The following is a 12,179-nucleotide window of genomic DNA, read 5'->3' on the forward strand; positions in this document are numbered from 1 at the left end:
AGTGCCACAGGATAAACCCTGAAAATATACATACAAGTAACACTATACAGACTGAACCAGTTAGATTTAAGAATATATATGTATATACATATTTGTATACAAAAACAATTAATGAAAAAAGAGGCCACTAATTTGAATGAAAACAGGGAAGGGTATATGGAGGGGCTTAGGAGGAGGAAAGGGAAGGGAGAAATGTTGTGATTGAGTTATAATCTTAAAAATAAAGAGATGTTAGAGTTTGAAAGAAAACTTGGGCTTTTAGAGTATTGAAATCTTTTGAGTATTGAAAAATTTTAAGATTGGAACTTATAAAGTTATGCTATACTTATAGTGTGAGATCCTGGGGATTAACAAGAAAGGAAATGCTATGGTTAAATGATGTATTTGTGTGTCCACTTGACAGCAGGTCAATTATACTGGTCGGTTTTGTCAACTTGACACAAACCTAGACATGTTTGGGAAGGGGGACACTTAGTTGAGAAAACACCTCCATCAGATTGCCTGTAGACAAGTCTGTAGGGAATTTTCATGGTTAATTATTGGTGTGGTAGGGCCTAGTCCACCGAGAGTGGTGCAACCCTGGGCAGGTGGTCCTGGATGCTATAAAGAAGCAGGCTGGGCAAGCCATCAGAGCAAGCTAGTAAGCAGACAGAGTTCCTCCATGGCCTCTTCTTCAGTTCCTGCCTTGAGTTCCTTCCTCAGCTTCCTTCAGTGGACTGTGACTCAGGACACCCAAATTTTCCTCAAGTTTCTTTTGGCCATGGTGTTTTATCACAGTAATAGAAACCTTAACTAATATGTAAAGGGGCTATGATCCCCCAATGTCCTTCAGGCCTCCAGGACTTCACTAGCTCTCAGGAGGCCCTACCTCTTAAAAGACTCTGCCTCCACCCCATAGCATCGCCCTGGAGAAACACATGTAATTCACAAAGCCTTAGGGAATTTTTAAGATCCACTGTAATACTGAGCAGGAGACTCAGCTCTTGGCTTCCTGGAGTCTCACTGAGATAATTGTTCTAACTACTGGAAATTCAATAGTGTATCTAACTGCCTAACACTTAAGGTTAAATAATTCTTTTTATTCTTGATCAGTGATGATGCTGGTGAATCAGGGTAGTAGAGATAGGAACCCACATTTTAAAACACTAACCATCTTGAAGATATTAAATGCTGATCATGCAGTGTGGTTTTTCATGAAAGAGACTACAGCAGGACCACTGGCGCACATTCCATATCAACTTTCTGTGGCTACCTTGCCACCAAGTGGTTTGACCCTGAACAAGTCCCCAGGGTTTTCCTTGACCAGGTCACTTGAACAAAGTCTCATTTATCTGGTCATGAAGGAACACGATACTTCATACAAGAAGAACTGCATATCTTTATCCCAAATGGGGTTAGAGGCACACCCTTTGCCTATCTGTCAGAGCTGTTATGAGAATGAAGTCAGGGGTTGTTGATGAGTTTGCTTTGTAAAGAGCACGATGGGTATCAGGAACTGAGCTTTCTTTCTTCCAATGGGAAGCACACAATGAGTGTTCTGTCCCGTGATGGGGGAGGGCAATAAATTGACCCCTGTTTGCTATTATCCAGAACAGACATTCTTGGGAAAGGGGATGGTTGGCCTCACCTTTACATACAATAAGGGACTTAATTTCTGCACTTGGTCCTTCTTCTCATAACATCCTTGAGCTGGACCATACTGCAGATTGGCCCTTATGTGTATTCAGAGATGGGGTCTAGTAGGGGAGAAGGTTCTTGTAATGAGCCCTGGGAGCTGCTTCCTAGATGACTTGAGCTTGGTGCCTTTAGTCTTTTGGAATCTTAGTTTTCGCTAACAGTGGAAGGTCAGATAGGTAATACTTTTATTCACACACAGCTCAGAATCCTGTGGCTTCCCTCTGTGGAAATGAGGTATGTTTTATCTCTTTGAAAAATTTCTATTTATGTCACATTTTTGGGGTGGGACATTCAATACTAAAGGCTTTCTTCCTTCCTTCCTTCCTTCCTTCCTTCCTTCCTTCCTTCCTTCCTTCCTTCTTTTAATTATTTTTGTTTGTTTTCCGAGACAAAGTTTCTCTGTGTAGTCCTGGCTGTCCTGAAACTCACTCTGTAGACCAGGCTGGTCTCTAATTCAGAGATCCATCTGACTCTGCCTTCTGAGTGTTGGGATTAAAGGCATGGCTAAACTAGGTTTCCCATGGAACAATTTCTTTTCTTTTCTTTCTTTTCTTTTTAATTTAAATTCAAAACAAGTTTCCTTTACATGTCAATCTCAGTTTCCTCTCCTTCCCCTACTCCCCTGCCCCCCACCAATCGCCTATCTCAACCCCTTTCTGCTCCCCAGGGAGGGTGAGGCCTTCCATGGGGGAATCTTCAAAGTCTGTCATATCATTTGGAGCAGGGCCTAAAACCTCCCCAGTGTGTCTAGGCTGAGAGAGTATCCCTCTATGTGGAGAGGGCTCCCAAAGTTCATTTGTGTACTAGGGGTAAATACTGATCCACTACCTGTGGCCCCATAGACTGTCCACACCTCCAAACTGACCTCCTCCTTCAGGGGTCTGGAACAGGCCTATGCTGGTTTCCCAGCTTCCCATCTGGGGTCCATGAGCTCTCCCTTGTTCAGGTCAGCTGTTTCTGTGGGTTTCTCCAGCCTGGTCTTGACCCCTTTGCTCATCACTCCTCCCCCTCTCTGCAACTGGATTCCAGAGGAAAAATTTGCTAATAAGGTTGTATGTATAGTGGATCTTAAATGAGGGACAAAGAGTAAAAGAAACCATTGAGTTTCAGACTCTGATTTTAGTGCAATCATCAATTTGGAGGTTTGGAGGTGCTCTGAATTGCAGAACTTAGGGTATTCTGAGAAAAGAGGGTGCAAATGAAATCAGTTGCAAGCCCAGTTCCTGATATCCATGAAACACAGGGCCTCATTACTGGAGGGTAAGCTGCCTTATGTCCATGCTAGATACTATGCGAAGGGAAGACTCTGTCCCACCCAAGGAAAGTGCAAAGTACCTCCCTAAAGAATTTCTTCTTGTTAGGTACTCCCTTTCTGAGGTAACTTTGGGGAAACTGCTGGATCTGCCACTGAGAGGGACACTCAGCAGGACAGAAGCACACAAGCCTCCCTTGTGGCTTGGTTCTGCATCTTGGTTACAACAGCCCGGCCTGCACCTGCATCAAGGACTCCAGACATCTAGTGATTCTATTCACTTTTTCAGCATGTCTTAACAAGGAAAAAAGTTGGAATAAAACAAAACAAAACAAGCACAAAGTATATTTCATTGTGGCTTTTGGGGTAAAGAGGAAGGTGGGGGAGGGAGTAATTTGCAGTCACCCTCACAGGAGCTTTTGAAGTTCTCCAAATGAGGAGAACTAATGCTAACTCTTACTGTTTTCTAAAGCCCCATTTACATTATGATTAAATACCTTCCTTGGATAAGCATAAAGAAAGTCGTTAATCTATATAGCTCTCCAAAGAATCAATACATTCTAAACTTTTGTAGGATTTGTTACACTCTATTTTGTTGTTACAGTAGGTCTGCCCGCCTCTGTCTAGGCACATGGTTCTTCTTCCCTCCCCCTCAGCACCTCCTCCAAGAATGAAAACAAAGCAAAGGTCTTTCACCATAAACAAAACCAGCTGATTCTTCACAGAGAACCCCTGAATAGCTTGAGAAGGGAAAAAAAAACTTACAATAAATGGTGCATTTTTTTCTCTGCTGGGTATAGTATTCAAGGATCAGGGCAGTATTCAAACAGAGGTCCATTTTTTTGCTCAGCAAGAGAGTTTAGAAAAGAAGCGTGGAGTCCATTCAGAGCTTCCCCGTCACAATCACAGGGCTCTGTGAAACCTATCTTCCATGCCTTGTCAGAGTGTTTCTGGGGACCAATTAGCGCTTTGTTGCACGGCTTCTTTGCTGAATCGTAGAGCCGCAGGAAAAAGCGCTCTTGAGTCTCCCCTTATTTTGACCATTTCAGTCATTACTCGGTGTAATAATTAATATGACAACTGGACGCTCCAGTTTGTATAGAAACACCTCAGCGACAGGAGCGAGTTTGCAGTGGGTGGTAATGAGCCGCACATTGGCCCCAGAAGCCACACACACAAAAAGGGAATGAATGGCGACAGAGAAAGAGAAGGAATAAAGATAAAATAGTTGGCACAACGCAGAGAGACATAAAACAGCCTGGATTGGAGAGAGGGAGGAGGAACCAGGACAATTAGAATGGGAGGGGTAAACACCCTATGGAGGTTAACTTATTTTGAAACTGTTTTGTGAATAGAACCGTGGACGTGAGTGGCCAGATTTCAGCCCATTGCTGTCCCCCCACCCCCGCCCTTTTATGGACCATCTTGGAGGCGAGGTGGGGATAGGGGCTGTTGCAAATTTTAGATTGTTTTGGGACTCCTAGAAGGTGCATCCGCTGGCTACCAAGCTCAAATGCCAGCAGCCCCTCGCTTGGGGTTCAGCAAAAGCCAGATTACCCTGGCAGGAGCAGAGGTACCCTACCATCTCAGGAGATGAATTTTGGGGAAAAGACATTCCAGACTTGGAGACACTGCATCAACTCTACCTCTGTAGGGTTCCAGAGCTAGGAGGGGGCTTCAGGGTTTCAGTGCAGCTACTGTGACCTAGTCCTGTGCTGCCTCCCTGGGCTGCGACCCCTGTTGGAGGGCATAATAAATAATTAGAACATTTAAGTCTGTTGGCCACAGCTCATGCTAATGAGGCAGATAAGAACTCACATTAAGCCTAAGTGACAGTTTGCTTATAAGATCAAAAACAAACAAAAACTCCCCAAACCCTGCTTTTTTTGGCCCCACTTGCTCCTTCTGTAATTCCTGTCCCCATACCCTTTACTTAATTCTGATTTCTCTAACAGACCTTTCCTCCTCCAGTCACACACTCAATATTCCCTCCATCCAGAGGGGCCTTCTTGTGAAGACTGCCCAGACGTCTGAAAGTTCACTACTAGCTGCCCTGTCCTAGTCATCGAGTGACGATTTTCTTCATATGGAACACATGCTATTTCACACCTGAGCATAGAACTTGAAAGTCCAGGAGACTTAAGGACTTACTATTTATAAAATTCTGACAGAAGTGCCAGGCACACAGAAGTCACAGATGGGTGTTAAATATACCACCCACATTGAAATGTGTAGCAAGAGGTGACACACTAGTCCTGTGAAGGGCTAGGAAATGCTGTTTAATTCTAGAAGTGACTAAGACTGACACGGCCATCGATCCAATAATAACTGACAAATTTGAGAGAAGGGAGGCAAGTCACATTTGCTGCTTCCTATGAAGTTGCAGATGGACTAGTCGGCATGGAAGGAAAGAAATCCATTAAGACACAGCAGGACTAAGGATGGTTCTCTTCCTCCAGACTCCACCCTTTCCATATACCTGACAGACATTCCAGGTAAAACAGCGGGCTGCACAGGCATCCTCAAGTCACCTAGAGCCTCTCTCCTTTGCTTGTCTTTCCTCCAGAATAACCTGCATGGGTAAATGGCATTATCCTCAGCCTGCACAATGTGGCAGCAATGCTGATGCTCAACTACGGTCCTTGCTAGAGACAAATGATTAGTGCTAAGAACTAGGGTAAACTTTGGGTCTTTGGTGAATCTTGATTAACAAGCAACGAATGAAGCACCACTGTTCCCCACAGCTTTGCTGGAGAAACAGGACATTCATCTGTGACTGGAATAGTTTCTCGTCTGAGATTTGGGGACCGGGCAACCGCCTTGTCTTCCATTGTGGGATATGTGAGTCGCTTGCCACCTGCTGGTTGTTTGTCGAACGGCAACAGGAACTGTGGGTAAGAAATGTGCAAAGGGATTCATACCACTCAGTTCAATTCTATTGATTCTGCTCTACATAATGCAGGTGTGTGTGTGTGTGTGTGTGTGTGTGTGTGTGTGTGTGTGTGTGTGTGTGTGTGTGTGTGTGTATGTGTTTGTCTGGAAGCCAGAGGATGATAGGCCAATACTGAACATGTCCCCCCCTCATTCCAGCGTTGCCTTACTTTTTGACACAGTGTCTCTCACTGAACCAGTAGTTCATCCATTTGGTGAGACTCTGGCCACTGAGCTCCAAGGAGCACCTCTTCCCTTCTTCCCTCACTACACTGACTGAATTTTATTTTATTTTACTTTTGCTAATCTGAACTGTCTGGATATATGAGCTGCAAGAACTTAGTCAACTGAGCAATCTTCCCAAACAGTTGAGATGCCTTAATCATTCGGGTTCTGATGTTTTATCCCATGCCCATCAAACAGGACAGGGAACCTTGTTCTCTCCACAAGCTACGTTTCCTATGCTGAGGCTGGGAACTGCCTCACCTGAGGCATGCCAAGTGCTAAGGCAGTGAAGACTGAACCTTTCTGGTAAGAAATGTTTATCTATCCTAGAAAGTCAGGTTCCCTGGTGGTTTTGAGGGAGGGGAAATGGGTAAATTAATACTGAGATGCTTGTCCTGCTGGGCCCATTGAGTGGTCAGAAACTGGACTCAGAGGGAAAGGCACCATACAAATGTCCTGTCCAGTGCCAGGGAGTAAGATTTCTTGCCTTTACATCCAATCCACTGAGTCCTCCATTGGAGGCTACTTCTTGGCTTTGCTGTCACATCATCCTCGGGGTCCTCCTTACCCACATTCCTGCTCGGTTTCTCTTCAGCCTCAACTACTTTTTTGGCATTTGGTCCCTTTGTCACTCAGTTCAGAAAGCTTGACTGGTTACCCCATAGATTTATGACCACTAACCTTTCCTGGCAACTCCTTTAGAGAAGCCTCCGTCCATGTTCTTCAGTCTCATATCTTTCATTCTGAGCATTCTTCTTTCTCTCGCTATTTATTTTTATTATATTTTATTTTTATTATTTAAAATGAGTTTTAAATTTAAATATATTTTGATCGTATTCTTCCCCTGTCCTAAGTCTTTCCAGATCCTCACCCACTCAACTTTAGGTTCTTTCTCAAAAAAAAACCCAAAACAAAACAGAAAAACAATACAACAAAATCCCCCCAGACAAAGACAGCAAAATAAACCACTCCCTAAAGAAATAAAAACCACCAAACTGTAACCAAATGAAAACATGTACACAAAACCTCTGGAGTCCATTACATGTTGGGCAACTATGCCTGAAAATGAGTCCTGGAGTGGTTGGTGTGCCAAGTGCCACTCTATCGGAGAAAACTGATTTTCTTTTTCCCATCAGGTATAACTGACAGTTTAGTTGTTAACTTTACTCTGGTGGCTAGGTTTTCATTCATTCATTTTTTAAAAATAACAAAATAAAATATAAGGTAAAACTAAGCTATCATTTCAGAATTGCACAAGATGTCAACATAAGAAAAAGGGCCCAAAGAAGGAACGAGAATCAGAGACCCATTTGTTCACTCACTCAGGAAACTGCTAGAAATATTAAACACATAATATCGTTGCAGAGGACCTGATGCAGGACCATGTAGGTCCCATGCTTGCTGCTTTAGTCTCTGTGAACTCTGTGTTCTCCTGGTGTCCTCCATACCCTATGGCCCTTACACTCTTTCTGGCTTCTCTACTGCAGGGTTCCCTGAGCTCTGAGGAGAGGGATTTGTAATCAACCAATAACTGATTTGACTTAAAGACTCACACTAGGAGATGTAATCCATACCTGACTTTGGTATAGATTGCCCTGGGACCTAGGGGAAAGCCACATTTAAAAAGGGGGAGGCTGGAGAGATGTCTCAGAGGTTAAGAGCACTGGCCGTTCTTCCAGAGGTCCCGAGTTCAATTCCCAGCAACCACATGGTGGCTCACTACCATCTGTAATGAGATCTGGTGCCCTCTTCTGGCATGCAGGGATACATGCAGGAGGAACACTGTATGCATAATAAACAAATCTTTAAAAAATGTAGTGGTGAAATCATCTTCTCTTCTTCCCAAGTCACCTATCTAAGATACTTAAAATGTTCTCCTTTCTTTCTGCCCCAGCTCTCTGCCTCCCAAATCTATGCAGATCTTCCCACCTTTACACTTCCAAAACACATAAACACTGTTTTGGACTGCTCTTCCTCCCCCCACCCCCACCCCGTAGCCTACCTCTCCAAATCTAGACAACACCATACATGACTGACCTCCTTGTGTTCACACTCTTGCCTCACCTCTCTGCTCATCACTAAATCTAACAAACTAACTCAGATTCCCCACTCACAGATGCCCTCTCATTATCTATTCCCACCACTATCTCCCTCAACTCCTAACTTACAAAGGACTCCAATCCCTTGCATTGTCTGGGCTTCTATCCCTCCAAACTTCTCTTATGAAAAACTCACCATTCACATTCCTTACCTATCCTTCCTTCAGTCTACCCACATTTATTCCTTTGTCTTAATGTTCCCCAGATCCTCCTGTCCCAAAACTCTCAAAGACCTCCCTATCCATCTCACACACAAGCGGGTCCCCTCCATACTTCTGCCTGCACTTCTTTACATGGATGGCAACTCCTTCCTCTCAGACAGCCATATAAGACAGACCCCTCCATTATCAATCAGTTAGGACAATAGACGACAGCCCAGCAAGCTGCCCTTTCACCCCTTATGACTCACCACACTTCCCTCCAGGCTATATAACCCAGATAACAACATAGCTAACCCTCCTCCAACACAGGGTACCCTCCAAACCTCCCCCATCACCCTCCTCTTCCTGTTCTCTCAACATTCCCCATTCCCCACAAATCTCATCTCTCTTCCCACAGTCCTACTTTTCCTCTGCCCAAATGACTGCTGAATATCCACTGCCTTACCCCCACAACTGACTGCTGTCACCTTGACCATCTGTGGTGGTTTGAATAGGAATGTGTTTGAATGTCTGGCCACACCTCACTATTAGGAGGTATTCCTTGTTGGAGGAAGTGTGTGACTGTGGGGATGGGCTTTAAGGTCTCAGATGCTCAAGCCCAGATACAGTGGCTGACAGTTCTTTTCCTGCCACCTGAGGATAAGGCTATAGAACTCTCAGCACCTTCTCCAGCACCATGGCTGCCTGCATGCTGCCATGCTTCCTACTGTGAAGATAATGAACCAAACCTCTGAAACTGTGAGCCATCCCCAATTAAATGTTTTCCTTTATAAGAGTCGATGTGGTCATGGTGTCTCTTAACAGCAATAGACACTCCAAAGAAGATACCATCCAAGTTCTTCCTTGAAACCAAAACCAAGTTCTCTCCAGGCTTTCCTCACCAACCCTCCCACACTGTTACATATCATTCCTTTCACTGTTTGCCAAGAGCCTCCCCAATCATCCCTAAAATCATTCCTAAAATATCTCAAATTCAGAACCCACCTGAACACCCCAGGAAAGACCATTCTGAAGTAACAAACACCTCTTCAATTGTGTTTTCCCCAATGCAACCAGACCCTGATTTCTGATGACAGATGTTCCCCAGTTAACCTTATATATAGCCAGTCTAAGTTTTCCTGGCTCCTCTCAAGAACTCTCAACAGACTTCAGATGCATGCTCCTGTCCAACCACAGCCTGAGTTCTTCTGCCTATTGCCAATTCCTAAGGGTGGGGTCCCCCCACCCCTGGTATTGGGACTTCTTTTCCATGGCCCCAAAGTCTCAAATGTACGTCCAAGCTAAAACATTTCCCTAAGTCCTTAACTTCACCTCCTCTGTCTCTAGCCTATGTGTTCCAGCAGGTTTCAAAACAGGTGCAGCAACTCCAGCAACTCCAGTACCAGCACCTGCTGTTTCCTTGGAATCTATATTCTAGACAGCTCCAAAGTGGCCAGCCGCAGACAGTCCAGCCTGACACACTCTTCCAACTTGGCCTACACTTCCCTACAGAAGTTAAGAAGCTCCTTAACTTCTCTTCGCCATCTAATAAAGGACCTTTCTGTGAGATCCTAATTCTCCAAGATCCTAATTTTAATGGTTAAATTTATATGTCAACTTGACTGGACCAGAGTGCCCAGATGTCCAGCTAAATGTCTCTAAGAATGTTTCTGGATGACATTAACATTTTAATTATAGAATGAATATGACATTAGTTTCCCTAGGTTGGGACCTCACCTACTTTGATGATGACCTGAATAGAACATAAAAGGAGAATTCTGTTTCTGCCCACTGTTTTCTCACTCGCCATCTCTTGCCTCTTGACTTGGGCTTGGACTAGAACTTGTGCTACAGGAACCTTCCTGGAATAGCACTCCAACATCGATGATAATAGAAGAGAGGAAACGTGTTCATTCACCATAGATCAAAGCAGGATAGATCCTGAAAGGCCTTGGTCCTTGGTCCAGGTTGCATTCTCATTTTATACTCTAAAACCACAAGGTGGGGTGAACAATCAAGTGAGCTTTTACAGAAGTGCACACGGCAGTCAGCCTTTTGTTTTTGAAGGTGTATATTATAGTTGACAGATAGAAGTGTTTGTGGTCAGGTTGCTAAGGGCAACGACCCCCTGTTTCAGCTATTTCTCCAGGTCTTTTTGTTCCAGATAGCAGGTGAATTCATGCTTGGAAATGATCAGTACAAGCAGCACTTTAGGTAAATCACTAAATCAGTATCTAATTTTTTTCTGTTATTCTACTTCACTTGTTTCTGGGTCTCCAGGTTGTAGGAGTTGAGGCTGTGTGTCATTATCCTCAATATATAATGTCTATCAATCTATCTTTCACCTACCTATCTGTCTGTCTCTCTGTTCATCCATATATAATCTATCCATTCATCTATTCATCTGATTTTTAATCTCCTGCTGGTCCTGATTCTCAGGAACACTCAAGACTGATACATTTGCCAATGACTTTATATTGCTCAATGTATCAAATACTTCAAGCATTTGACTGGCACAAGGCATTAGACACTGCTGGCCTGTGATATTTAGTCTTAGTTGTCAACACAACTGTAACTGAGATCAATTAAAAGGCAAGAACTTGGGCACTCCTATGGGGGATTTTTTCTGGATCAGATTTGAAGTGAGAAGAACCTACCCTAAATCTTGGTGCCATTTTCTAGTGGTGGCCTAGATAAAAGGAGATAGAGAAAGCTTTGCCTTCGTTTTCACCAGCAAGTTTACATACTTTAAGCTACACACCTTTGCTGATATTAGAACTCAGATTCCATGGGCTTCCAACAAGGACTCAAGACCAGCAGCTCTCCATGAACCCTCTGTTCTTTCAGTACTGTGCTGGAATTGCTGGGACAGCTCACTTTGTGGATTGAATAGCTACCAGGTTCTTGGTTTCTTTAGTGTGAGATATTCATGGTTGGATTATCTGAACCATACAGTATGAGTCAGTCAAATAAACTCCCCTTTAATCCCTATTCATCCTGTCCATTCTGTTCCTCTAAGGCTGTGATTCTTAAGAAGGATATCTATATAAAGATACACAGCCCCTCATATCTTCTTGAACTCTCTTCCTTGGGACGCCATGATTCTTATCCCCTTGATCACGAGAGAAAAATGAAAGAGTGTGTCTACATTTATTTATGCCTTATTATCAAGAATACTCCTGACAAAAGAAATTCTGGACAAGAATTGAAAAGAAAAAAAAGTAGATAGTGTAGAACAGAAGATTTCTCAAGACTGTAAAATCATCAGCTGACTGACATGATTGGATGCTTCAGGAGCCCCTTTTACACCTGGCGTCCATGAAATGATGCAATCATATCCACTAAACACACATGAAATGTATCTTTGTCTGAACTTAGCATCTGGCTCTCAGAGTCTGTGGCCCCTGGATGTGAGAAATGTAATGGGTGAGAAAAGACTTTCAGTAGCATATTATGTAGTATCTCTACCACACTAATAACCTTCTGAGCATAGATAGTAACAGACTGCAGAGAAGTGTTAGTGAGTAATGGGTTTTGTCATAGTTTTAATATACATACTTTTGTGAATTGTGAGTTTGTGTGATTTATTTTTAAGTTACAATGATACTTAACATCCAGGTTGCTAAATTCTTCAAAAATCTTTCTAGGAAGCCTGGATAAGCTTGCCCTAGCCTGCCATTGATTATGGTACACCAGTAGCAGGAACTCACCTTGTCCATCCAACCTCAGGTCACAGCTTTCTCTCTCGCTCCAGGCACAAGTAGCTTAGGTATACTCCTGAGAAGTGTCACATTTAAATCTAATCTACATATTTACACAGGTGTTTCTTCTATTAGAAACCCCCTTTGCTCCCAG

Source organism: Cricetulus griseus (assembly GCF_003668045.3).
Source record: "Cricetulus griseus strain 17A/GY chromosome 1 unlocalized genomic scaffold, alternate assembly CriGri-PICRH-1.0 chr1_0, whole genome shotgun sequence".
Classification (NCBI taxonomy): Eukaryota; Metazoa; Chordata; class Mammalia; order Rodentia; family Cricetidae; genus Cricetulus; species Cricetulus griseus.